The following is a 25931-nucleotide window of genomic DNA, read 5'->3' as shown; positions in this document are numbered from 1 at the left end:
TTTAGTGAATGCAGTTGTATGTATAATTAGCAGAGATGTATTTTAAAGGACGCTAATCCTTTGTACTCTTTTCTACAATTCAAACTGGTGAGGAGCAGAAAGCAGATTTTGAATTTATTTTGAAAGCTCAGCCATCATATTACCAGTCACAAAATAAAAAATGAGGAAAGCGTCAGAAAGTCTTTGTTAATTTATATAAATATATATATGTTTATACAATATATATTTATATAACAATATATACATTAAGGTAAGTGTAAGTGAATCAGTCCTGTCTGACTCTCTGTGATCCCATGCACTGTAGCCCACCAGGCTCCTCCGTCCATGGGCTTCTCCAGGCAAGAAAACTGGAGTGTGTAGCCATTCCCTTCTCCAGGGAATCTTCCTGACCCAGGAATCAAACCCCGGTCTCCCACATTGTGGGCAGATCCTTTACCATCTGAGCCACAGGGAAGGCCAATATATGCATTAGGATTTATTCATATATATATATATATTAGTCAAAAGAAGAAGAGGGCAGCAGAGGATGAGATGGTTAGATAGTATCACCGACTTAATGGACATAAGTTGGAGCTGATTCTGGGAGACAGTGAAGGACAGGGAAGCCTGGCCTACTGCAGCCCATGGGGTTGCAAAGAGATGGACATGACTTAGTGACTGAACAACATATTAGCACCCGACCAAAGGGAAAAGCTTGCTTGCTTTCAAAGGACTTTGTGTTCAGGAGAAATGAGTGACCTAAACAACAGCGTCTGGTAGGAAGGGAGATGGGAAGAGTCAAAGGTACACATTTATTTTGCTTTTTGGCCACGCTGAGCAGCATGTAGAATCTTAGTTCCCCAACCACGGATTGAATGTGTGTCCTCTGCAGTGGAAATGCGGAGTCTTAACCACTGGACCACCAGGGAATTCCCAAACATACACATTTGAGAAGCGTAACATTTTTTTCTGAAGTTTTTCTATAGAAAATGTCAAACATGAACAGAAGACAGTCAACAGAACGCCAGATATTCACTGCCCAGCATCAATACTCACCAACTCACAGTTCATCTTACATCTCCAAGCAAATCCCCCCAAAATCATGTAATCCCTAGATATTTCAGTATGAAGCATAGAATTTTTAAGCTCCCTGAGATCTCTGAGAAGCCAAAGGCCCCAGGGTCATGCAGTCAGACAGTGACAGAGGCAGGGCTGTAACTCCTTTTCTCACTGGAGGCTGAGGGGTTTCCATTGCAAGTCCTCTGTCCTCTTTCAAGAGACAGAGGACATCCCCCACTATCTGTGTTAACTGAACCCTGGCCTGCAATAATATTAGCATGGAAAACAAGCATTATACTGGTTGGAAATCAGGAAATCCTGAATTTTAATCTCAGCTTTGCCATTTTCTCTGAACCTTAATTGCCCCAACTACTAAGTAGGGATATGAAATTGCCACTACTCACAACATGCTAATGGGCTTCCCAGGTGGCGTTAGTGGTAAAGAACCAGCCTGCCCGGGCAGGAAGACTTAAGAGATGTGGGTTCAATCCTGGGTGGGGAAGATCTCCTGGAGGAGGAAATGGCAACCCACCTCAGTATTCTTGCCTGGGAAGTCACATGGACAGAGGAGCCTGGCGGGAGAGAGGAGTCCATGGGGTCACAAAGAGTTGGACAGGACTGAAGCTACTTAGCACGCATACACAACATACTTATAAAAATAATGAATTTTCAACTTATAACAGTTATTTTTAATGTGTTTTCATGGAACTTTGGGAAAAGTTGTTTGAATCCATGAAATCTTAGAAAACTATTAATATGGGCAGGTAAAGTCTACTATGTAAATGAGTTGGGGTGGGCATACATAATTATTATGTAACTGTACCCTCAGAGCATTTCCACGACAAGTTCATTTCTTTTTCACATATAAATTAGAGCCAACTATTTCAACATATTGAAATGGAAGCTTCTATGAAAAACAAATGTTTCACGTAATATAAATCAACATTTCCCAAAGAGGAAAGAAGCTGCTTCCTTCCCCTCCCCACCCCCAGAGGAGGGGGGGCATGTTCTAGCATCCTTTAGAGAAGGAACAGACAAGCCCAAGGAAAGTGAAAAGAAAAAAGAAACATTCCCTCTTTGTTGTGGACTTGGCAAAACTCTAACCAAAGCAGACTTACAATAGAACACAAAACACTCCCAAGAAAGCACCCGAAGCTGGAAAAATACTAACCGAATACAGGACTTTAAGTGAGTGACCGTAAAACACAAATCAGTTCAGTTCAGTTCAGTTCAGTTGCTCAGTCGTGACCGACTCTTTGCGACCCCGTGAATCACAGCACGCCAGGCCTCCCTGTCCATCACCAACTCCCGGAGTCCACTCCTTCTCAACACACATAGAGGTACTGTATTTGAGGAGATAATGAAAGTGAGGTAATGACAACCCTTAAGAAGCCCCATTCTAGGGACTTTCCTGGTGGTCCAGTGGCTAAGAACTCCGTGCTCCCAAAGCAGGGGACCTAGGTTCGATCCCTGGTCAGGGAACTAGATCCCGCTTGCATACAGCAACCAAGAAGTCCACACATCATAACTAAGACCTGGCGTGGCCAAATAAAGACACATTAAAAAAAAAAAAAGAACCCCATTCTAAGTCAACTCCAAACCTTGAGATGAGACACTAAACGTACTTGCTGCCAAAAGCCAAACCACAGGAAATCTTGTCATTTTTAATATACACTGGCAGCAAATGCACACCATGTGTAGCCTCACCATAAAACCCAGGCTGTGGACCAAGTGTCACAGAGAAGCAGTCGGGTCTGGGGAAACGGCCCACCTGCCTGTGTTAGCTTCCTGGGGCTGCCAACTCAAAGTCCTATAGATTAGGAGCCTGCCTTAAACCACCAGTATCTATGGCCTCACGTTCCAGAGGCTGGAAGTCCAAGATCAAGGTGTCAGTAGGGCTAGCTCCTTCTAAAAGCCTTGAGGGAAGGTTCTGCCCTGTGTCTCTCTCCTAGCTTCTGGTGATCTGCAAGGCACCTCGGGCTTGTGACGGCATAACTCCAATCTTAATATGGCATTCTCCCAGCACCTCTGTCTTGGTGTCCAAATGTCATCTTTTTATAAGGTCAGACTGGATCGGTGCCCATCACAGTGGCCTCATCTTAACTTGATCATCTGCACAGAGCCTAGTCTAGATAAGACACAGTCACGGACACTCTGGGGAGGACTTCAAGATCTTTGGGAGGGACATGGCTCAACATATAACGTCACCTTAGCCCCACCCAACTTAAGAGAGCTAAGTGAGGGAAGCTGAGCCACCTTCATGGAGTTTCCTGTCGTCCCACTGAATACACCACCAGTGCCCCAACACTGCTTAGAAAGAACACTCGAGAACAGGCATGCCATGCCCGTGGACACCCCTGGCAAACCATCACTTGGCTTTCACATGCTATCACACCCACTTCCCACTGCCTTCTCTCCCATACCCATCTTCAGCTTTGGCCGTGTGGCTCCCATGCAATCCACATATCAACTTGGCCCCTTTCCACTTCAGGGTAGGCGGGCCACCCATCAGAGTCTTCTGCCAACTTTGCACCCTTTTCTAGCTCACTTTTGTTCCTCCTTCTTTCATCCCTTGCACGTTTGGGACAAGTTGAGAGGTGTCTCAGGCTTCCCAGGTGACGCGAGTGGTAAAGAGCCCTCCTGCCAATGCTGGAGACATCAGAGTTGGGGGTTCAATCCCTTGGTTGGGAAGATGCCCTAGAGGAGGAAATGGTAACCCACTCCAGTATTCTTGCTTGGAAAATTCCACAGACAGAGGAACCTGGCAGGCTACAGTCCATAGGGTCACACACAGTCGGACATGACTGAATCGACTTCATATGCAGGAGAGGTATCTAATAAAAGAAAATCATAATATATTTTTGATCTCTTTCTAGCCAGCATAATTATTAGGCCACAAGAGAAGTCATGATGGTTATGTTGAGTATGTTCTTTGGCAATTTAAAAAGTATTTTTCAAGCATGATAGTGGCAGACTATAATTATCCAACAACCCTAATAGATAGCAGTAACATCATTATTCCCAATATACAGAGGAGGAAAATGAAGCTCAAAAAGGTTAAGTAATTCAGTAATGGACACACTGCTCACAACCCAGAACCAAAACATGGATTCATCTCATCTGATGTCAAGTTCTGCAAAGTTATATAATAAATAATATGACATGATCTATATGAAATCATCAAGAAGGACTAAAGGTTTCTTTTGTTGTTGACTAGAAGCAGGATGGTAGCAAAAATAAAGCCTTATGTTTACATTCCATGTTTTAAAACATTTTCCAAAATGTTTCAATGCTAGGTTTTACATATCCTTATAAAAACCAGATGCGTTATTCTTAGGCTCATTTCACAGATGATAAATGAAGGTAGAGGTTATATAACTTGCCTAAATGAACCAATAAGTCGAGAATGCAGCTAGAGTAGAGTAAGAATCTCTGCATTCTAAGTAAAAAAATGGGCATGCCTTTCCAAAGAGGAAAATTCAATACAACTTCCTTGGAAAGGAAACATCTGAAAAGAAAATAATGTAAATGAAGGATAACAAGTAGAAAATTGGATACATTTCCAGTGCACAGATACCTATTTTCTTGCAGGCAGAAGCAGCACATGTATGTGTCATGGATGTCAGGATGGATCCCTGAGCCCTGAGCTTGGCCAGCCCAGACAACCACTCATGTCCCCGAGAATGAGTACAAGGCTATTCTAAGTGGGTCACACAAGACTTGTGACTAGTGACGAAGGAGGAGAAATATTCTTTCTCATTCATCACAGGCCTCGGGAGTCCTTTTCATTTTTTACCACCTGAATGCACGAAAGAAGGCTTCCAGAAGGAAGGGAATCTGAGCTAATTCTAGAAGGATAAACAGAAGGGGTTTAAGAAGGTTTGGAGAAGGGGAAATGACTCTATCAGAGGTACTCTGTTGCTTCTACACGAAAAGCTCTGAAATCCATAAGTCCAGCCCTGCCCTCTCTTCCAAGATCCAGAGGTGTTTTCCAGAACATCTGCTGAGCATCTCTAGATGGGTCCTGCTGCATTTCCAACTGGGCACGTTAGATCTCAACAGTCCCTTCCAGACCTAACAGCCTGGGATTCTAGTTAAAACTGACATTTCCCTTGGAGAGACTGAAAATAAACAAAAAGCAGAGAAGTCATATTCAAGAGGCAGGGCAAAAAGAGCAGTGTCTTTCAATCAAAAGGAGAAAAAAAAATCTTTTAATCACCTCTCTCTGACTGCCCAGGCTCTCAGAACTAAGTAACGCATCTGAGGGTGTATGTGAACATGCCGTGTGCATCTGTGCTGGGTACCCAGAAGGCAGAACTAAAGCGTTCTCCAAGGACACACGCTCTTGATGACAAGCCAGAATGGCTTTCTGGCCACTCAAAGCTGCTTCCTTGCACCCAGAGAGGTTGGTTCTAGAAACAACAATTAAAGTACAGAATAGGAATCCTGCTTTGCAAAATATTTTAAGCATTCCACACTTTTAGACCCAAAACAACTCACGCTCATCTCTAACCAACTCAGGCCATTTCTAAGTTGCCCCTGAATTCCTATGAGGCTCTGTGGTAGGTCGTGTCCCCCAGAGACGGGTGAAAAACCTCCCAGATGCCCTTTTATAAGGAGTAAACATGTTTCCCTGTTAAACTTGCCCTCTGTCATTGCAAAAGACATAATATTGTGAAAACCCTTCCTTTAGTTGAGAGCAGTAATTCACACAGTGTGTTTTGAATAAGGTGTAATTAATAAGGTAGAGACATTTTGCTTCTCTTTTCTGGACATAAGTTCTGAAAGCAAAAATTAAGAGTGTAGGTGAGTTACCACCCCACACATGTGTCCGTGCTGTCACTTCAGTCATGTCTGACTCTGTGAGACCCCATGGGCTGCATGTAGCCCACCAGGCTCCTCTGTCCATGGGGCTTCTCCAAGCAAGAATACTGGAGTGGGTTGCCGTGCCCTCCTCCAGGGGATCTTCCGACCCAGGGATTGAACCCGGGTCTCTTACGTCTCCTGCGTTGGTAGGCAGGTTCTTTACCACTAGTGCCACGTGGGAAGCTCTACTACTCCATACTCAGAATTTAGAAAAGATACACTTTTCACAAGCCCACATCCAACAGTCTGCTTGGCTGTGACAGAAACCATCCTTATCCACTGGCCAGTCTTAACCAAAGGATTAGGTCAGCACGAGGTCTCCTTGGGCGCTGTCACCTTGATGCCTCTGTACCTGCTGGCCTCCATCAGAGCTATTCAGCTCAGCAGAGCACCTCGATCATATACTGAATTCTCACTGAGAGTCACTTGATCTGGACTCTTCTGCCTGAGGGTGAGGCTGCTCCGTGTATTCCAGAGGATGTGATTCATCATTGTTTAGTTGCAAAGTCGTGTCCAGCTCTTCTGTGACCCCAACTGTAGCCCACCAGACTCCTCTGTCCAGGGGATTTTCCAGGCAAGAAAACTAGGGTGGCTTGCCATTTCCTTCTCCAGGGGATCTTCCCAATCCAGGGACTGATGGGATCAATCCAGGGATCCGTCTCCTGCTTGGCAGGCTGATTCTTTACCACTGAGCCACCTGGGAAGCCCAGAGGATGGGATACTAAGTCACTAAAAGCACAGAGAGCAAAATGGCTTCAACTTAAGAAGGTGCTGAGGGCAGCTAAGCATGTGTACCCTGACCTAGAGTCTCTCCAGAGATATTTAGATCCCACTTTCTTTCAGGTCCCTGACATCTAGGACCTGTGCTTCTTGGCCAGCTGGCAGTGCTGAGACACACAGGAAAGAAAACTATGTGTCTGATAAGAGATCTGAGCCAATTGACCTACATGACAGTGGCCAAGCATATATTCCAAACACTGTACAGCTCAAAGGCTATTTTGATGGACTTACTAAACTTTTGTAAAACATTCACAATAAAATCCATGATATTCCAATGTTTCCTTATAGATAAAAACTATCGACCCCACACTCTCTAATATCTATTTTACTCTTCTTCCTGTTCATTCTCTGGATCATCACGGCAGTCTTCCCTGGCCTCCCACGTAGGGCTCAGGTGCCCCTTCTAGACGCTTCCTCCACATCCTGTATTTCGCTCACACCTGATTATCACTGTGGACTGTAACTGACTAGTTCCTTTTTCATCTACAGCACTAAAATAACTATAACCCAGCATGATGGGGAAGGGACCCTTTTCTTTTGTACTGCCTTAGTATTTCAGTACTTAAAACCCTACTTGGTACCTAGTGGAATCTCAAAAAATGTTAGTTGAATGACTGATGGAAAACAGAATCCAGGCTCTGAATAACTGCTATTTATTCAGGTGGCGCTAGTGGTGAAGAACCCACTTGCCAAAGAGACACGGGTTCAATCCCTGGGCCAGGAAGATCTCCTGGTGGAGGGCATGGCAGCCCACTCCAGTAGTTTTGCCTGGAGAATCCCATGGACAGAGGAGCCTGGGAGGCTGCGGTCCACAGAGTCGCACGGAGTCAGACATGACTGAAGCAACTTAGCATGCACGCACATTCATCCCGTACACGACAGGAACACTTACCTCTCACCCCAGTCAGTGCTATCTGCGGTCCTCAACGGCTGGCGGCGCGACCAGTTCCTGCTTTGGCCACCTTAATTAGAAGGGTATCATGACTCCAAAGTAAGACCATGAGCTTGCTCTGTTTGAAGTCAATCAGGAGCTAAAAGCTTTTAGAATTTTCCCCTTCAAGAGCACCAGGAGGCTTGAAAGAATCTTAAAACAGGGAAAGCTTTGAAAGAGAGTTATGGACAAAGCCTAAAGTGTTTAGGGCTGGAAGCAATTATTCTTCTGCACAGAAACCATTTCAGGGTGGTGGGGGGCGGTGGAGGGAGCATCAGCAAGACTGGTGATTTTCATGCAGTTCTAAGCCAGCGCCCTTTAAGTAAGAAGACATCTTTCATGAGACAGACGCTTGCACAATAAATTAGAAATAGATTAGGGTAAGTTTATGCCACAACACACAGTTGTTTAATAAGATAATTTAATCAAGGGTCAAAAATAATTGGGGGAAATGATCAAATCCACAGAAGAATCATCCATGAATGCTAAAACAAGCGCAGCGTGGAGAAGACGATCTTGGCGAAACAAGCGCTTCAGTCCGAGCCCATCAGGCAGCTTTTCCTGACCCCTTACTATGTGCCGGGCACGGTGCAGGGTTTGTGGGGGACGTGGCAGGAATCACTGCCATGGCCCAGAGTTCACTTCCTGCTGGTGGTCTCTAAAGGCACCCCACTGATGCTGCTGCCATCTTCCCAAAAGGCAGATGCAATGGGGTCCCTCAGGGTGACAGCCACCATCATCGTAGTCATCATCCAACAGGACAAACAGGACCCTACTCCCTCCCAGGGTTGAAGACCTCTCCTGACTTTTACTCACAACCCCCACCCCCACCCCAACCCATAACCTGAGACTCAGCCGTACTCTCTTACTACCCACGCTTCCCTGGGTTAAGGACTTCTTGACTCCTTCACGCCTATGCCCTTGAAAATGCTGTCCTTCTCCACCTAGAAGCACTGCTCTAGCACAGCCTGTCTGCCCGGGTTTCATGACTCACCTCTCTGAGATGTCTTTCCTAGAAACACCCTTATCCCTGGCCCTGCTGTGATATTCTTTAAGAGTTTCCCCAGGACTCTCCATATCTCAGGATTGTGGAACTCGATACATGGAATTCTCCCTACCTTCCCTCCACCCTTGCTTCCTCTGGTTCATCTCTGTCCATCTGGAACACCTACTGAGCAATTACTCTCTACCAGGCTCAAGCTATGCTAGGTGCTTTGGGTCCAACACCTCTTAATAAATCCACACGAATTGCAAACATGACTTGCAGGTGAGAAACGCAGCTCAGAAAGGTTTGGTAACTCGGTCAAGTACACACAGTCAGCAAGTGGCAGCGTCGGATGCCTCTGTTCCAAGCCTGAGCTCTTTTTTTCCTCAACACATCCACTCACAAGAAGGCAAGGGGACTCGCCCGAGACGCCCACCCAGACCCCAGTGGTTCTTGCAAGCTTCAAAACCACACACGTGGTTTTGACAGGTACAAGCCGAAGGTGTGCATGGCCAAGACCAACCGGATGGGCACACCCACACAATCTGTGTGCTTCCCCAAACTTTCTTTTTCCTGCATGTCATAGAGATGATATAGCACTGAACCCCCAATGCTACCCGTGAGCCCTCCACTTTATGGAGTCAGTCTAAATGCCTTTTGTTTATAACCACAACTTTACCAACTCTGCATGGGAGATGTTCCAAGGAGCCTGAAAGCCTCAATTGTTACCGTCTCATTTTGGTTTCTAGTTCTGCTCATGTAAGGGATGGCCTGTCCTCGTATCTATTACTATTAGAATAATATCAGGTTCGGGGTTAGCACAGAAAATAGATGTTTCTCTGATTTCTGTGCAAAAGATCAAAACGCTTTTTTTATGGCAACATCAAAAAGAATCAACATGTAAACATGTTTCAACAGGCGTTCTTTTTCCCTTGGGTGGTTTCTCAATATTTGGAAGGCTTTATTAGCCTGTTTTGCTTACAAATGGTAAAAGAGTTCACCGTTTCTTCTAAGCCTTTTCTGAGACTACTATATGTGCTGACAATTAGTGTTCGGGGCCCTTCTTTTGGTAATATTTTGCGGGAGAAAACTACCTGGGAAATATTTCGGCTTATTGCACAGTGTGATCTGGGAGGACAGTGAGGAGAGTGGTGTATATTTCTACCTCTTTACTTCCATTAATTCTCCCTTCCTTCCTTTCTTTTCCCCTTTGTTGTTGGTGCTCAGTTGCTAAGTCATGTCTGACTCTGCAGCCTCCTGGACTGCAGCACGCCAGACCTCCCTGTCCTCCACTATCCCCCGGAGCTGGCTCAGATTCATGTCCATTGAGTCAACGATGCTCTCTAACCACCTTATTCTCTGACGCTCCCTTCCCCTTTTGCCTTCAATCTTTCCCAGTATTGAGGTCTTTCCCCCTTTGTGTGTTCAGTCAATCGTGTCCAACTCTTTGCCACCAAAGAGAAGCGAAAAGCAAAGGAGAAAAGGAAAGATATAAGCGTCTGAATGCAGAGTTCCAAAGAATAGCAAGGAGAGATAAGAAAGCCTTCCTCAGTGATCAATGCAAAGAAATAGAGGAAAACAGAATAGGAAAAACAAGAGATCTCTTCAAGAAAATTAGAGATTCCAAGGGAACATTTCATGCAAAGATGGGCACGATAAAGGACAGAAATGGTATGGACCTAACAGAAGCAGAAGATATTAAGAAGAGGTGGCAAGAATACACAGAAGAACTGTACAAAAAAGATCTTCACGGCCAAGATAGTCACGATAACGTGACCACCGACCTAGAGCCAGACATCTTGGAATGTGAAGTCAAGTGGGCCTTAGAAAGCATCACTACGAACAAAGCTAGTGGAGGTGATGGAATTCCAGTTGAGCTATTTCAAATCTTGAAAGATGATGCTGCGAAAGTGCTGCACTCAATATGCCAGCAAATTTGGAGAACTCAGCAGTGGCCACAGGACTGGAAGAGGTCAGTTTTCATTCCAATCCCCAAGAAAGGCAATGCTAAAGAATGCTCAAACTACCGCACAATTGCACTCATCTCACACGCTAGTAAAGTCATGCTCAAAATTCTCCAAGCCAGGCTTCAGCAATATGTGAACCGTAAACTCCCAGATGTTCAAGCAGATTTTAGAAAAGGCAGAGGCACCAGAGATCAAATTGCCAACATCCGCTGGATCATGGAGAAAGCAAGAGAGTTCCAGAAAAACATCTATTTCTGCTTCATTGACTATGCCAAAGCCTTTGACTGTGTGGATCACAATAAACTGTGGAACATTCTCAAAGAGATGGGAACACCAGACCACCTGACCTGCCTCTTGAGAAACCTGTATGCAGGTCAGGAAGCAACAGTCAGAACTGTACATGGAACAACAGACTGGTTCCAAATAGGAAAAGGAGTGCGTCAAGGCTGTATATTGTCACCTTGTTTATTTAACTTATATGCAGAGTACATCATGAGGAACGCTGGGCTGGAAGAAGCACAAGCTGGAATCCAGATTGCTGGGAGAAATATCAATAACCTCAGATATGCAGATGACACTACCCTTATGGCAGAAAGTGAAGAGGAACTCAAAAGCCTCTTGATGAAAGTGAAAGAGGAGAGTGAAAAGGTTGGCTTGAAGCTCAGCATTCAGAAAACAAAGATCATGGCATCTGGACCCATCACTTCATGGGAAATAGATGGAAAAACAGTGCAAACAGTGTCAGACTTTATTTCTGGGGGCTCCAAAATCACTGCAGATGCTGATTGCAGCCATGAAATTAAAAGACGCTTGCTCCTTGGAAGGAAAGTTATGGCCAACCTTGATAGTATATTAAAAAGCAGAGACATTACTTTGCCAACCAAGGTCCGTCTAGTCAAGGCTATGGTTTTTCCCGTGGTCATGTATGGATGTGAGAGTTGGACTGTGAAGAAAGCTGATCGCCGAAGAATTGATGCTTTTGAACTGTGGTGTTGGAGAAGACTCTTGAGAGTCCCTTGGACTGCAAGGAGATCCAACCAGTCCGTTCTAAAGGAGATCAGTCCTGGGTGTTCATTGGGAGGACTGATGCTGAAGCTGAAACTGCAATACTTTGGCCACCTCATGCGACGAGTTGACTCACTGGAAAAGACTGATGCTGGGAAAGGTTGGGGGCAGGAGGAGAAGGGGATGGCAGAGAATGAGATGGCTGGATGGCATCACCGACTCTGTGGACATGAGTTTGAGTGAACTCCAGGAGTTGGTGATGGACAGGGAGGCCTGGCATGCTGTGATTCATGGGGTCGCGGAGAGTCAGACACGACTGAGCGACTGAACTGAACTGAACTGGACTGTAACCCACCAGGATCCTCTGCCCATGCGATTTCCCAGGCAAGACTACTGGAGTGGGTTGCCATTCCCTCTTCCAGGAGATCGTCCCAACTTAGGGGTCGAACCTGCATCGGCATGTGAATTCTTTACCACTAGCGCTGATTGGAAAGTCCAAAAGGAAATTATTTAACTGACTATAGCTTAAAGCCTTGGAGAAGGAAATGGCAACCCACTCCAGTGTTCTTGCCTGGAGAATCCCAGGGACGGGGGAGCCTGATGGGCTGCCGTCTATGGGGTCACACAGAGTCGGACACGACTGAAGTGACTTAGTAGTAGTAGTAGTAGCTTAAAGCCTAGTTAACCATTTGATCAGTTGTTCTTAGTTGGACACAACTGAAGCAACTTAGCACACACAGTGTTCTAAGTTCATAGCTTTGAGGCATTAATAGGCTGGTGTGTGTCCTTAGTCATGGGCTGCAGCCCACCAAGATCTTCTGTCCATAGAATTCTCTAGGCAAGAACACTGGAGTGGGTTGCCATTTCCTTCTCCCGGGGATCTTCCCGACCCAGGGAAGATTTTTTTTACCATTAGCACCACCTGGAAAGCCCCATCTCATGGGGCTACCTATAGCTTCTTAGACTTTTCACTTGATTGGCAAAATAAACGTAGCATGAGATTCAAGTATAATTGCTGCCTCCTTCCTCTAGAGCATGGACTTCCCACTCACACGCCTGTCAGTGCCAGTGAGGAAAATCAGTGCTATTTTATCACTGCAGGAGAGCTGGCAGAGCAGGCCGCTGTCTCTGCAAACCATTCAGTCAGCTCCAGCATTTCCAAAAGGCTTTCTGCTCATGATAAAGCCCCGCAAATGCCCAGTGAACATTACACATGCCAACCCCAAACGCAGCCTCACTGTGAGTGGTGACACATAAGGAGCGTTCTATTAAACTTAGAACCCACGCAAGGCTGTCTACCATTATAGCTGTTAACACCATTCTGGTGGAAGTAGCCAATTAAATTATGTAAGGGAAAGAGATAAGAAGTCTAAAAACTAGCAAAGAGCAGCAAAATGATCATTATTTGCAAAGGTTGTGGCTGAAAATCACATGAGCAAGTCAGCTGAACAACTTATAGGCAATTAGTGAATTCTGTGAGGTAATTCACAAGTGCTGGTTTACTTGCTAAGTCGTGTCCGACTGTTGTGACCCCATGGACTACAGCCTGCCAGGCTCCTCTGTCCATAGGATTTCCCAGGCAAGAATACTGGAGTGGGTTGCCATTTCCTTCTCCAGAGGATCTTCCCGACACAAGGATCAAACCCTGGTCTCCTGCACTGCAACTTACCAACAAGAATAATATGCAAAAGTCAGCAGCCTTCCTAAGGAACAACCATTAAGAAGACATCCATTCTTTAAAATTGCAATAAAAATGAAAAATGGCTAGAGATAAACTTAAATAGAAGTACGCAAGAACTAGGTAAAGAAAGAAAATTTCACATTATTGAAGGACAAAGAAGGTACATTTACCCTGCTGGTCTTTGATGAGGAAATCACTAATTCTTCCCAAAGTAACTGATAAACATGATATGATATCCAAGAATACCATGAGAAAGCTAACTCTAGTTTATCTGGAAAAATGCATAGGAAGGAATAGCCATAAAAATGAAACAACAAGAAATAAGGAAAGAGGACTTCCAGGGTGATACAGTCACCCGCCAATGCAGGGGACATGACTTCGATCCCTGGTTCGGGAAGATTCCCATGCCACAGAGCAACTAAGCCTTAGCACCACAACTACTGAGCCCACAAGCTGCAAGTACTGAGGCCCAGAGACCGAGAGCCTGTGCCCAGCAACAAGAAAAGCCACTGCAGCGAGAAGCCTGCAAAACTCAACTAGAGTAGCTTCCACTCTCCTCAACCAGAGAGAGTTCGCGCACAGCAACGGAGACCCAGTGCAACCAAAAATAAAAGAAAGAAAAAAGGAAAAAAATAAATAAGGAAAGACTAGCATACCAGATCAGAGAAGGCAATGGCAACCCACTCCAGTGTTCTTGCCTGGAGAATCCCAGGGAAGGGGGAGCCTGGTGGGCTGCTGTCTATGGGGTCGCACAGAATCGGACACGACTGCAGCAACTTAGCAGCAGCAGCATACCAGATACATAAAATACTTTAAAGCTCCAAAAATAAAATCAGTATGCACTGGCACACAAACAGAAAGTAAGATCAGTGGAAAAGGAATAGACCCACACACATACTGCGATTCAGTGTATGACAAAGTTGGCAGTGCACATTATTGGGAGAAGAAAGTCCTTCAATAACTGGATAGCCCCCTGGCAGAAATAAAGTCAGATCCCTAGTTCAGATCCTACACTAAAATAAATTCTTGAGCGACCAAAGATTTAAATGTGAAAAACGCAAATGTAAAAGCCCTCAGATAAACCTTGATAACATGACGCTAAGTGGAAGAAGCCAGTCACAAGAGACTACACATTGTATGAGTCAATTTAAATGAAACGTCCAGAACAGGCGAATCCATAGAGAAGTAAAGGAGATTAGTGGCTACCAGGGGCTTTGGGGTGGAGGGAATGGAAAGTGGCTGCTTAATGGGTATGGGGTTTCTTTTCGGGGTGATGAAAATGTTCTGAAATTAGATTGTGGTGATAGTTGTACAATTCTGTAAACAGACCAAAACCAATAAACTGTACACATGAAAAGGATGAATTTTATGGTATGTAAATTACATCTCAAAAATGCTATGATTTTAAAAGTACTAAGAAAAAATATAAGACAATTTTGAAAATATAATGTTTGAGCAGAGAAGCCCTAAGTATGTCAAAAAGTTAAAAGTAAAAAAAAAAAAAAGTCTGATGAGTAAGGCTACAAAATTTTAAAAACAAATCCTGAAAAAAAAAAAAAGCCTAAGAAGTCCAAAAATAAATGGAAAAATTAAAAAACTCAGGACAAAAGGACTAGTTTTTTTTAGTTACTTTATGCTCCTAAAAATGAATTAGCTGGAAAAGACCAAAAATCTAGAGAAAAATGGGCAATAAAAGTCAATATACATTTCTCAGAAAAGAAAATAGGACTGGCTCTTAAACATATGAAAAGATATTTGATCATTTGCTTGTGAGAACAAGCAAAACTCTATATTAAAGCTACTAAAAGATAGTAGTTTGCACCTCTTAGATTGGCAAAGATCATGCAGTTTAGTAACACTGTCTGTAGAGAAAAGGCACAAGCCCACGGTGTTAGTGGGAGCATGCATTAGTACAGATGCCAACTCTGAGGGCAATTTGGCAAGGTTTACCAAAATTAAAACTGCACATTCTTCTGATCCAACAATTCCACTGTAGCAATTTCTCCTCCAGAGAGCCTCGCTGACATAGAAAATGCTATTTATAGATAGTAATTCACTGGAGCATCGTGCCTAGTATAAAATGATTGGAAACAAGCAAAAGTCCATCAATGTGGCGCTGAGGAAATTAAGGCAAAACCCTTACAATGGAATACTATTTAGGTACTAAAACGAATGGGTTTCCCTGATGGCTCAGTGGAAAAGAATCCGCCCGCAATGCAGGAGGCGTGGGTTTGATCCCTGGGTCGGGAAGATCCCTTGGAGGAAGGCATGATAAACCACTCCAGTATTCTTGCCTGGAGAATCTCATGGACAGGGGAGCCTGCCGGGTTACAGTCCATAGAGCTGCAAAGAGTCAGACAGGACAGAATAGACTGAGCATGCATACACTAAAAAGAATAAGACTACTCCCTATGTTATGACAAGAAAGGTTTTTGAGGATACAGGCTTAAGTCGAAAAAGGTTAAAAAAAAAAAAAGAAGAAGAACAGTGTGCATGGTGCAAACATTATGTTGAAAAAAAACCTGTACCAGAACTTCCCTGGTGGCCCAATGGTTAATAAGACTCTGTGCTTCCAAGGTAGGGGGGCACAGGTTCAATCCCTGGTCAGGGAACTAAGATCCCACATGCCATACAGCCTAGCCAAAAAAAAATATATATATATATATATTTTAAAAACTCCGTATTTTTCCTCCTATAGTTTGCATAGTTATAAAATATCCCTATATTTATAGTGTGTTTATATTATGTATATTTGGATTTTCTATTTTCTTTGTATTTTATAATTATAATTTAGGTTTTATATTTTTAAAATATCCCTAAACAGACCCTCAAGAAAATGGTAATGAAGCTTGCCACTAGGAGTGAATTTGGGTGACTTGGGAACAGAAATGAGACTTACTTTTCTTCTACCTCTTATTTTATCCTATTGTACTTTTAGTGATTTAAAACAAATTAGTTAATTCTTTCAGTTAAAAGAAAATAAAGAGACGCAAATATGACAGAGATACTGAAATACAAAATGAATAAAATATTGTGGTCTAATTCTAGAAAACTCTTTTGGTTATTTTTAATATAGGTATATTCAAGAAAGAAATTAATAACTTAAAAAAAAAAATCCCTCACAAGGGCTCACCCATCTGCAAAAGAGATGCATTCAGCTAAGCTTCCTATATGCGGGCCATTGGTGAGACCCCACCCTATTAACACACTCCCCTCCAGAGTGGGAGAACTGCCTCCAAGACCGAGGAGCTAACTCAGTCTTCATAACTCACTTAAACTTGAACTCTGCTGCAGCTGGAGACACGCCAACTAGACAGGTTTCTTTGGATTTATCCTCAGGACATAAAGAAAAAGAGCAATTTTGCCTATTTCTACTCACTGAACTGTTAGGTCTCCCTTTGGCCATCAGCTGAATTAAGAACAAACTAGCTGTAAAAACGTCTTGACAAACACTACAGTGAATTCATAAGAAGTTCCCTTAAGTGCTTGATCTAAGAAGGGTGGAGGGGAGGAGGTGTGAAGATGAGAGAGTGGAGATGTAGCCCTTCAGCTCCCCTTTGAAGGGGTCCTGGGTGACCGGGCGGAACAGAGTGGTCCATGGTGTTTAGTTCAGTTGCTCAGTCGTGTCCAACTCTTGGCGACCACATGGACTGCAGCATGCCAGGTCCCTGGTGATGGGTCAGCAAAAGGACAGGATTCTGGGCTCACACAAAACTTTTCACATTAACCCTCTCACAGACGTTACAGCACATCTGTGTACTTTTAACCTCACCTGTCAAGCAGAACTTTTTGGATTCCCTTGGAGACACACATCTATCACGGCAAAAGAGATGGCAAGGCTTACTCAGCAACCCCCATCCACCCTTATAACGTTCCCAAGCCATTACAGCCGTTTTCCATTGTCCAGTGGATAGAATGGAGGGCAGTGTTGCTGACTGGCAAGCCCCAACTTTAGTCAAAAATGTCAATGTTGTCTTTCACAGATGAGAACATAGCCCCTCTCCTTCCCTTCTCCTGTGTCCACAGAGGAGAGAATGGGGGTGAGCGATTGGGGTGGGCTCTACACAGCTAGGAGAAACTGCTGAAGATATATAATCAAAAGAATTTTGAGAAACATTCTATAAAATGCAGGCTTCCCAGCTAGCTAGCCTTCAGAAAAATTTCTCTGAATTCTTGATGTCCTGGTTATCTAGCACGTGGTAACATCTGATACTGGAGACCAGATCCACTTGTGGATCTAAGACAAGCAGGGCGGGGACGATGCACAAAACTGAAGGGAAAAGGGGAGAAGTGGAGGAGTCATTGCAGGGCCCCTCATTCACGGTAAGCGGGAGACATGGTACGTTCTGAAGAGACAGGAAAAGTTAGGAACAGGTTCCATGGGGAAATGTGACAGTGCGTCTGCTGGAGAAGAAACCATGGGGACCTGTCTCAAATGAAGAGCAAGGATTGACAGCAGGCCCAATCCACTGGATGTGGGGACCTCTGGGCAGCTGTGTGAGTGGTGGGGATCACCCAGGGTTGGTATTTGGAAAGGACTGTATGACACTCAACTATCGGGAGACTAAAGTTCAGTTCAGTTGCTCAGTCATGTCCGACTCTTTGCAACCCTGTGGACCACAGCACGCCAGGCCTCCCTGTCCATCATCAACTCCCAGAGTTTACCCAAACTCATGTCTATTGAGTCGGTGATGCCATCCAACTATTTCATCCTCTGCCATCCCCTTCTCCTCCTGCCTTCAATTTTTCCCAGCATCAGGGTCTTTTCAAATGAGTCAGCTCTTTGCATCAGGTGGCCAAAGTATTGGAGTTTCAGCTTCAACATCAGTCCTTCCAATGAGCACCCAGGACTGATCTCCTTTTGGATGGACTGATTGGATCTCCTTGCAGTCCAAGAGACTCTCAAGAGTCTTCTCCAATACCATAGTTCAAAAGCATCAATTCGTCTGCTCTCAGTTTTCTTTATAGTCCAACTCTCACATCCATACATGACTACTGAAGAAACCACAGCCTTGACTAGATGGACCTTTGTTGGCAAAGTAATGTCTCTGCTCTTTAATATGCTGTCTAGGTTGGTCATAACTTTCCTTCCAAAGAGTAAACGTCTTTTAAAATCATGCCTGCAATCACCATCTGCAGTGATTTTGGAGTCCAGAAAAATAAAGTCAGCCACTGCTTCCACTGTTTCCCCATCTATTTGCCATGAAGTGATGGGACCAGATGCCATGATCTTAGTTTTCTGAATGTTGAGCTTTAAGCCAACTTTTTAGTGAACCTTTTAAACCTTGGGCCGGGGAGGGAGAAAGTGAACCTGAACGCAGCTGAAACAGTGAGTGTGGTGGCTGGATGCAGAGAAGGGGAGGGAAAGCAGGGGACCCTGTGACCAGGGAGGGGAATTGCAGAGTCTGAGATTTCAAGACATAGAAAGGCCCAAAGGCTACTGGTTCAAGGTGATACACAGGTCACAGGTGTGCCAGTGTCTGCAGGTGGCTCAAGTGAAGGAGAGATCAAATCTTAAGGTGACCAGAGGGAGCGACGGGAGGGCAAAGAGTCAGAAGAGTCAGGCTGACCTGACCCCTGCAGGCACCAGGCTTCCGTGATGCACCCTCGTCCAGACAGACAGGGGGATACTCCACAACCACTGTGTCAGGGGAACACAACGGCTTGCCCCAGGTCCAAGGGCAGGTGATGAAGAGTCTCGGAACCACGTTCCTCACTTTTCACAATCAAATCAGAGAAAGGCCGGTACCTAGAAACAGAACTCGCTGACAGACAAACAGGTGCATGACCTGGGTTAATATTATCCTGAGGGAGGCAGCAGAGAGCAGTGCAATTAAAACAGTGGCGGGTTCAAGTTCCAGCTCCCCACCACTGACCAGCTGGACGCTTCAGGCTTCATGGAGCCTCTTTAAACCTGAGCCATCACCTTGGTGGGCTTCCCTAGTAGCTCAGACAGTAAATAATCCACCTGCAATGTGGGAGACCTGGCTCGATCCCTGGTGGGAAGATCCCCTGGAGGAAGGCATGGCAACCCACTCCAGTACTCTTGCCTGGAGAATCCCGTGGACAGAGGAGCCTGGCGGGTTACAGTCCACAGGGTTACAAAAGAGTCAGACATGACTGAGCAAATAAGCATAGCACATCACACTGGCAAAGATGAAATGCTGAAACACATCCATGATGCTTAGATGAGAGGCTGATGACAGGGACTATCTTCAACATCTTGTAGTAAACTACAATGAAAAATAATCTGAAAAATTATAACGGAACTACTTTGTTATATACCAGAAAGAAAGCTATGATGAATCTAGACAGTGTATTAAAAAGCAGAGACATCAAATTTCCAACAAAGGTTCACATAGTCAAAGCTATGGTTTTTCCAGTAGTCATGTATGGATGTGAGAGTTGGACTATAAAGAAAGCTGAGCACCGAAGAACTGATGCTTTTCAACTGTGGTGTTGGAGAAGACTCTTGAGAGTCTCTCTTGGACTGCAAGGAGACCAAACCAGTCAATCCTAAAGGAAATCAGTCCTGAATATTCATGGGAAGGATGGATGCTGAAGCTGAAACTCCGACCGGAAAAGATCCCGATTCTGGGAAAGATTGAAGGCAAAAGCAGAAGGAAGCGGCAGAGGATAAGATGGCTAGTTAGCATCAGCGGGTCAACGGACATGAATTTGAGCAAACTCTGGGAGACAGCAGAGAGCCGAGGAGACTGGAGTGCTGCAGCCTGTGCAGTGGCAAAGAGTCCAGCACAGCTTAGCGAACAAACAACAACAACCAATACCAGAAGCTAACACAATACTGTAAATCAACTACACTTCAATTGCTTAAAAAAACAGCTTCAAAAAAAGAAGACATGCTAGGGGTTAGTGATTAGCAAAAGTTAACTGATGTTCGCACTCCTCTGCAACAACGTTCTCAAGGAAAATTATTTTTAGGAGAGCGAGATGGGTAAGAAAAGAGAAGAAACAGAAGTGAAGCAAACCAACGCATGAAAGGGGAAGGAATCATTTGCTCTCTCAATTCCTAACTGTTTAAAAGCAAGCTACCCAGAGAAATGAAAACATGGCCCCATGAACGCTTGTTCAGGAATGTTCACAGCAGCATTATTCATGGCGGCCAAAAAGCAGCAACAACTCAAGGGACCACCAACTCACGAATGGATAAACAAAACCTGGCCTCTCCACACAATGGCATATCATTATCACTACAAGCACCAAACACTGATGACAAGCTTTTAACGTGGACGGACCTTAAAAACAACACGCTAAGTGGAAGGAGCCGGGCACAAAAGTCCACATATGTGGACGGACCCTAAAAACAACACGCTAAGTGGAAGGATCCAGGCACGAGAGTCCACATAGTGCATGATTCCATTTATAGGAAACGCCTAGAACAGTCAAATCTATATGTAAAGAAAACAGCTTCCTGGTTGCCAGGAGCTGGGGGTGAAGGGTTGGAGGAAAATGGGAACTGACTGCTAATGGATATAGGGTTCCTTTTGGGGCTGATGCAAATGTTCTAAAATGTATTGCGGTTAGAGAGATGTACAATTCTGTGAATGCAGTAAAAAGCACCAATTGTACAGTTTTAAAAAGAAAAATGTTAGCTACATGGTTCTGAAAGCGTCCTGCTTCCCCTCTCTGAAGAAAGACTCTTGGTCTTCCCTGGGTGAGAGGCCCTGATGGGCAGAGCGTAGGAAAGGCAGCATTCCAGCAGTTCCCTTCCTTATGAATATCACAAGATATTGATCCTCCTCCTCCTCCGGAGACATTCTCAAGTGGGTGCCAGGGAGGTTATTTCTCTTCTGCTTTCTCTCTGCTTCTTTCAATCTTGACTACTGCCTTCTGTTTCCCCAGACGCACAGTGGGTAAAAATCGATCTCTGCTTGATCTTTCACAGGCAAAAGCTTTAAGGTGGACGGGCCTTTTATACACAGGAGTTTAAAGCTCCTGAAAAATACCGAGGAGGGTGCTCTGAAGCACTGGTTTTTGGTTTCCCCACACCGCGAGGACACAGTCCTTAAAAGCCACGTTTCCTCCAAATGACTCCACTGAACATCATTTTCTTTGCAGAACAAATTGCAAAGAGAAAATATTGAAAAACCACTCCCCACCGTGCATCTGAGGTTTGATTTACGTGCTAACAACTGCCTAAAAAGTGGCCTCATAATATTATTGGTTCCAGGAAACCAAGCTTTTTCATAAACGTCAACAGTGTTTTTAAGGCAACACTGATGTTAAAAAATCAGAAGGCCAATTTACTCATTTGCAACAATAATAATCACAACAATCAATGATAATAATAATAATTATTATTATTAACACTTCCACATGACTCTGAGGGTCTATGGTAATGCTGGCTTTTGTCCGCACACAGAAAAGTGCATTTATTATTTGAATGGTCCAGGAATCAAAGATGGAAGCATTGCTCAAAGAATTCTCATGTAAACTGTTTTAAAACATAGGCTTAATAAAGCCTTTTTAAAGTCTCTTCATGTTTCAGCTTTAATGTTCAAGGCTGAAGACGCAAAACAAATGATAAAGCATTGTGTTTTATAACAAGTTACCGTGGTCAATGGCATGTCAGTTGTAAAACATCAATTTCTACTGAGGCAAGCACATTAGGAAACTGTGAAGTCGCCCACTGAGCCCAATTTCCATGAAGAGGTGCCAACCCTGTTATATAATCTACAAACGCATCCAACTACTATTGGAGACTTCAGGATTCTACCTGGTAGGGGGACGGGCATAGGTGTCTAGAAAGAGACAATTTTTCTAGAAATTTTTACTTATATATGGATAGCAAGTTCTCCAAGAAGAAGCATTTCTAAAATCAGGGTTCCACGATGCAAGAATATTTCTGTGTTCATGTTACACATACTACAGATTAGAAATAAATGGGTTTGTAATTGGTAAATGAGCTCCATGGAGCAAATAACTGATTCATCAGATATTAGTGAAAGCAAATGTAAAATCCAAGAATTATGTCTCTGTGTTGACAAACTGTAAACTGCTCAGAACTTTTATGTTAACAAGGCATTTTGTAGCGATCTGTCGGATTTCTCCCTTTATGTGTGAAACACACATGCAAAAGAGAATTACAAACTTCAGAGTTCTCTAACCTTTACAAACCAACACAGTAATTACATTGCAAGATATTTGACAGCCCAGGGTAATACGAGAAGAGAATTCCTCCCCCCTCCAACTTCCTTTAAATAGCTCTCAACTTTTCTACAATTTAAAGACTGCCTGAGCAAAAGACTTTCATAGCCATGAATACCACTAAAGATAAATAGGGAGATAAAATAAAATCACTATTCCAAAACACAGAATATTTAAGGTTCCTCCAAAGAAAATATTTCTCAACACATAAAGACAGTGTTAAATTTTAAGAGGGAGTCGATCAACAAAATGAAGGCAGAGAAAAGTAAACATAAGTTAACTTGACAAGCCCATACTGATAAGGCACAGATAAATGTTATCTCTGGGTTACATGCCTCATACGGGCAGTCCTCAACTTATGAATGAGTTGTGTACAGAAAGCTCATTTCTAAGTCAGTTGTTTGCAATTCCAAACTCATTTTCTCAGAGAAATGATGTTATAAATAAGGCTTGATTTTGTAGAAAGGAAAACAAGATCTAGGAAGCCCATAACGTAGACAAACTCCAGTATGGACAGTTGTCAAGCAAGTTGACTCTATGCTGAACAGTAGGTTCTAGAATCAGAAGGAGCTGGGAGAGAAGAAAATTTCTTCTTCCTTACCTGGAACATTCAAGTTTTTTTCTGGAAACTGCCTTTTTAATATGCTCCCTATCCCCTTCCATCTAAATGCCTAAGTAATAGAGCATGAAAATAATTTTATATAATTAACCTTCAACTCCTCTCCCCAAGCTCCCCTTCTTATGTCCAGTCGTCTGACAATCAAAGGCCAATAAATAGTTCTGCTTAATCAACACTTGTTTCAGAGTTTTGATAAGAGATACAATCTTAGGAGAGAGGACTGGAAAATACAACCACACTCTGAGATTAAAACACGGACAGTGAGCCATCTGGAAGGACTAGGGTAATCTCGGGAATTCCTCTGGAATTTAGTAATGTTAACAAGAACATGACCAGCTCCTAGGAAGCCCAGGTACACAACCTAAAGTAGACACAGGTTCCTGACCAACAGGCATAGATACAAGCCTGGGACTGTGGAGGGGGTGCCATCTCCTGGGGGCAGCATGTACAAAGGTCCTTGCCTTTCCTTCTGAAGCCACACAACTGCCTGCTCTTCCTTCCACTGAAGATAGTATCAGGGAATGTACGTTCAGATCGAGATGGTTTAAAAGATGAAGAGTCCTGATACACCGACTCGTGAGACCCTGATTCTCATACAATGGATGTGTTGTGATATCCTGCAAATAACTGGATATTCACTCGGCTATGTACCCAGGGTGGGGCTAGGATGGGGGCAGAGGATGGCTTGTAAAGGTATCCAATTGAAGCAGAGGCTGGTTTATGTTCAACAAACCAGCTTCCCTGGCATATAGTTTGACATTTCCCAGTTTTAGCTGCAGTTAGGTATGTCCATGGTACTAAATTCTGACCCAGGGAATGTGAAAGAGAACCACATGTGCCATGTCCACTAACAAACCTCCAGTGAGAACAGTCACACTCTCTCTTCCTCCTGACTGTTGGCCAAATAGCTGCAGAAGATGGTTAAGGTCTCCCATTGACTCTAGAGAACAGCTGAGCCATGAGATGGAAGGACTCGGGGTCTGAGAATTACCACTATGTGTGTATCTCTACCACAGGCTGCGGAATCCTCCAAGTTAACTATGCGTGCGTGCATGCTCAGTTGCTTCAGTCGTATCCAACTCTTTGAGATCCCATGGACTATAGCCCACCGGGCTTCTCTGTCCATGGGATTCTCCAGGCAAGAATACTAGGGTGGGCTGCCATTTCCCCTCCTGCAGGGGATCTTCCCAACCCAGGGATCAAACCCACATCTCCTCCATTGCACGTGGATTCTTTACCACTGAGCCACCAGGGGAGCCCCAAGTTAACTATAACATGACTGAAAAAGAAACTCCTATTGCGTCCCTCCTTGAGGGCTGGGGTTGGATCTTACCGCAACAACCTTGCCCTTGGCACCATCACCTTTTTGTTGCATCTCAGGAAAAGTCCTTTATGTTTGCCTACCCTGAATAATCCACTAAGTTGGTTTTACCTCCAAACTAAGTGGCCCCACCCTGCTGAGATTTATATTGCTTCTAGTTTTACTTCTTCCTTCACTGTGGTCTATATATTTACACTAGAAAGTCTTCTCTTTTTAATTTACTTGGGGAACTGGATAAACAAACTTGGTAAATCATTAACCTTACATTGAGTGTCCTTCTAAGCCAACAGGGCTCTGAGTATCTCAGGGCCTCACCTACAGGGTCAAGTGCAGGATTTTTGGTCTTTCATTTTTCTCTTTGCTGAGAAGGCTTTTCCCTATTATTTCCAGGTTTTACAAGTGGATTAGGGTCGCAGAAGTGTATGCGCTGGATGGGAAAACGAGGATTATATAATTTTTAGACAAAATTCACAGAAGTGGCATCACTCGAATTTTGTTAAAAGCAGCTTGTTCACTTCATCCTCTTATTCGTTCCTTCAGTTTCCTTTTAATGGGAAAGGGGAGAAAAAAGACTAAAGAAGGAAAGATGAGGGTGAAAAGGAGAAAGAATTTTAACTATCCTCCACCTCTTGCTCTGTAAATATCCTCCATATTTCATTATTGAGTTGTTATAAGGTACAGTAAAACTCTAATATAAATTTAAACAGATTTGGTCTAATCCTAAAAATTGACTTTCTAGCTTTGCTCCTTCCAACAGCAATTTTCTGGCACATTCCTCGCTCATTTCTTTGTTGTGTCTCTGAAAGGCCCATGAGGTTAAACGGTCACGCACTTCCCACGTGGCATCTTAAGAAATAATGAATTAACCTCTATGATATGTGAATGCCACCTCCTTGACAGGGGATGTCTTGCTGGGTTGCCCCAGCCTGTGGAACTCCACTGAGGGTTACAGAGCAGGGGTCTCACTTGCCTTCGCCTTGCAACTTTTTTGAGAACAAGTTCAAAATGGTTCCCCGAGCTCAGCATGTGACTTCCACTTCAGCTGCCAAAAGAAAATGAGACACCCACTGAAGTAAAGGCACTCTGAGAAGGGAGGAAAACGGACTGGCATCTATGGGACTGTAAAAAAGACCCACCTCACGAAGTGTTTTTCTATAAAATCTTCACATAGAACCACTGACTACAATTACAATTTTCAAATAAGTTCCCTATGAAAAAATCCTGCAGTCAGTACAGGAGTTAAAAAGGACATAAAAGACTCTTCATCCTGCCAGTTTGAACATATGTGCCCCCACAGCAGGCCCATAAGGGGACCCAGTAGTCACTTGCCAGAGTGTTCTGCCATTGCCAAAAGATGTCATTTCTTTTTACATTCTTCAAAAAACATCTATTCATATTATTCAACACACTGCCATTTAAGTCATGTTTTGAATCCACCGTGGGCAAACTCACATTCCATGGAGAGTTCTCATTGTTAAAAACATATGTGAAAGTTAAGTTTACATGCTGCAGGAACTTCTCTGGTGGTCCAGTGGCTAAGAATCTGCACTCCCGAGGCACGGGACACAGG

The 25931-nt window shown here is 43.9% G+C and overlaps 1 protein-coding gene across 9 annotated transcripts in view; it reads right to left on the bottom strand.

Annotated features, from left to right (window-relative positions):
* Positions 1-25931, bottom strand: part of ATXN1 (ataxin 1) — a 412658-nt gene that overhangs the window by 207835 nt on the left and 178892 nt on the right. Inside the window, exon 6 of one of the 9 annotated variants that reach the window (XM_055406904.2) lies at positions 7577-7646. The exons of the other annotated variants lie outside the window; for them this stretch is intronic. The gene's annotated coding sequence lies outside the window, so the exon portion shown is untranslated. The remainder of the gene's footprint in view (positions 1-7576; positions 7647-25931) is intronic. 9 annotated transcript variants of the gene reach the window in all.

The sequence above is a fragment of the Moschus berezovskii genome, chromosome 23 (genome assembly GCF_049115385.1).
Source record: "Moschus berezovskii isolate FMDL1 chromosome 23, NW_MosBer_1.0, whole genome shotgun sequence".
Classification (NCBI taxonomy): Eukaryota; Metazoa; Chordata; class Mammalia; order Artiodactyla; family Moschidae; genus Moschus; species Moschus berezovskii.
This window is presented reverse-complemented; position numbering and strand designations above follow the sequence as displayed.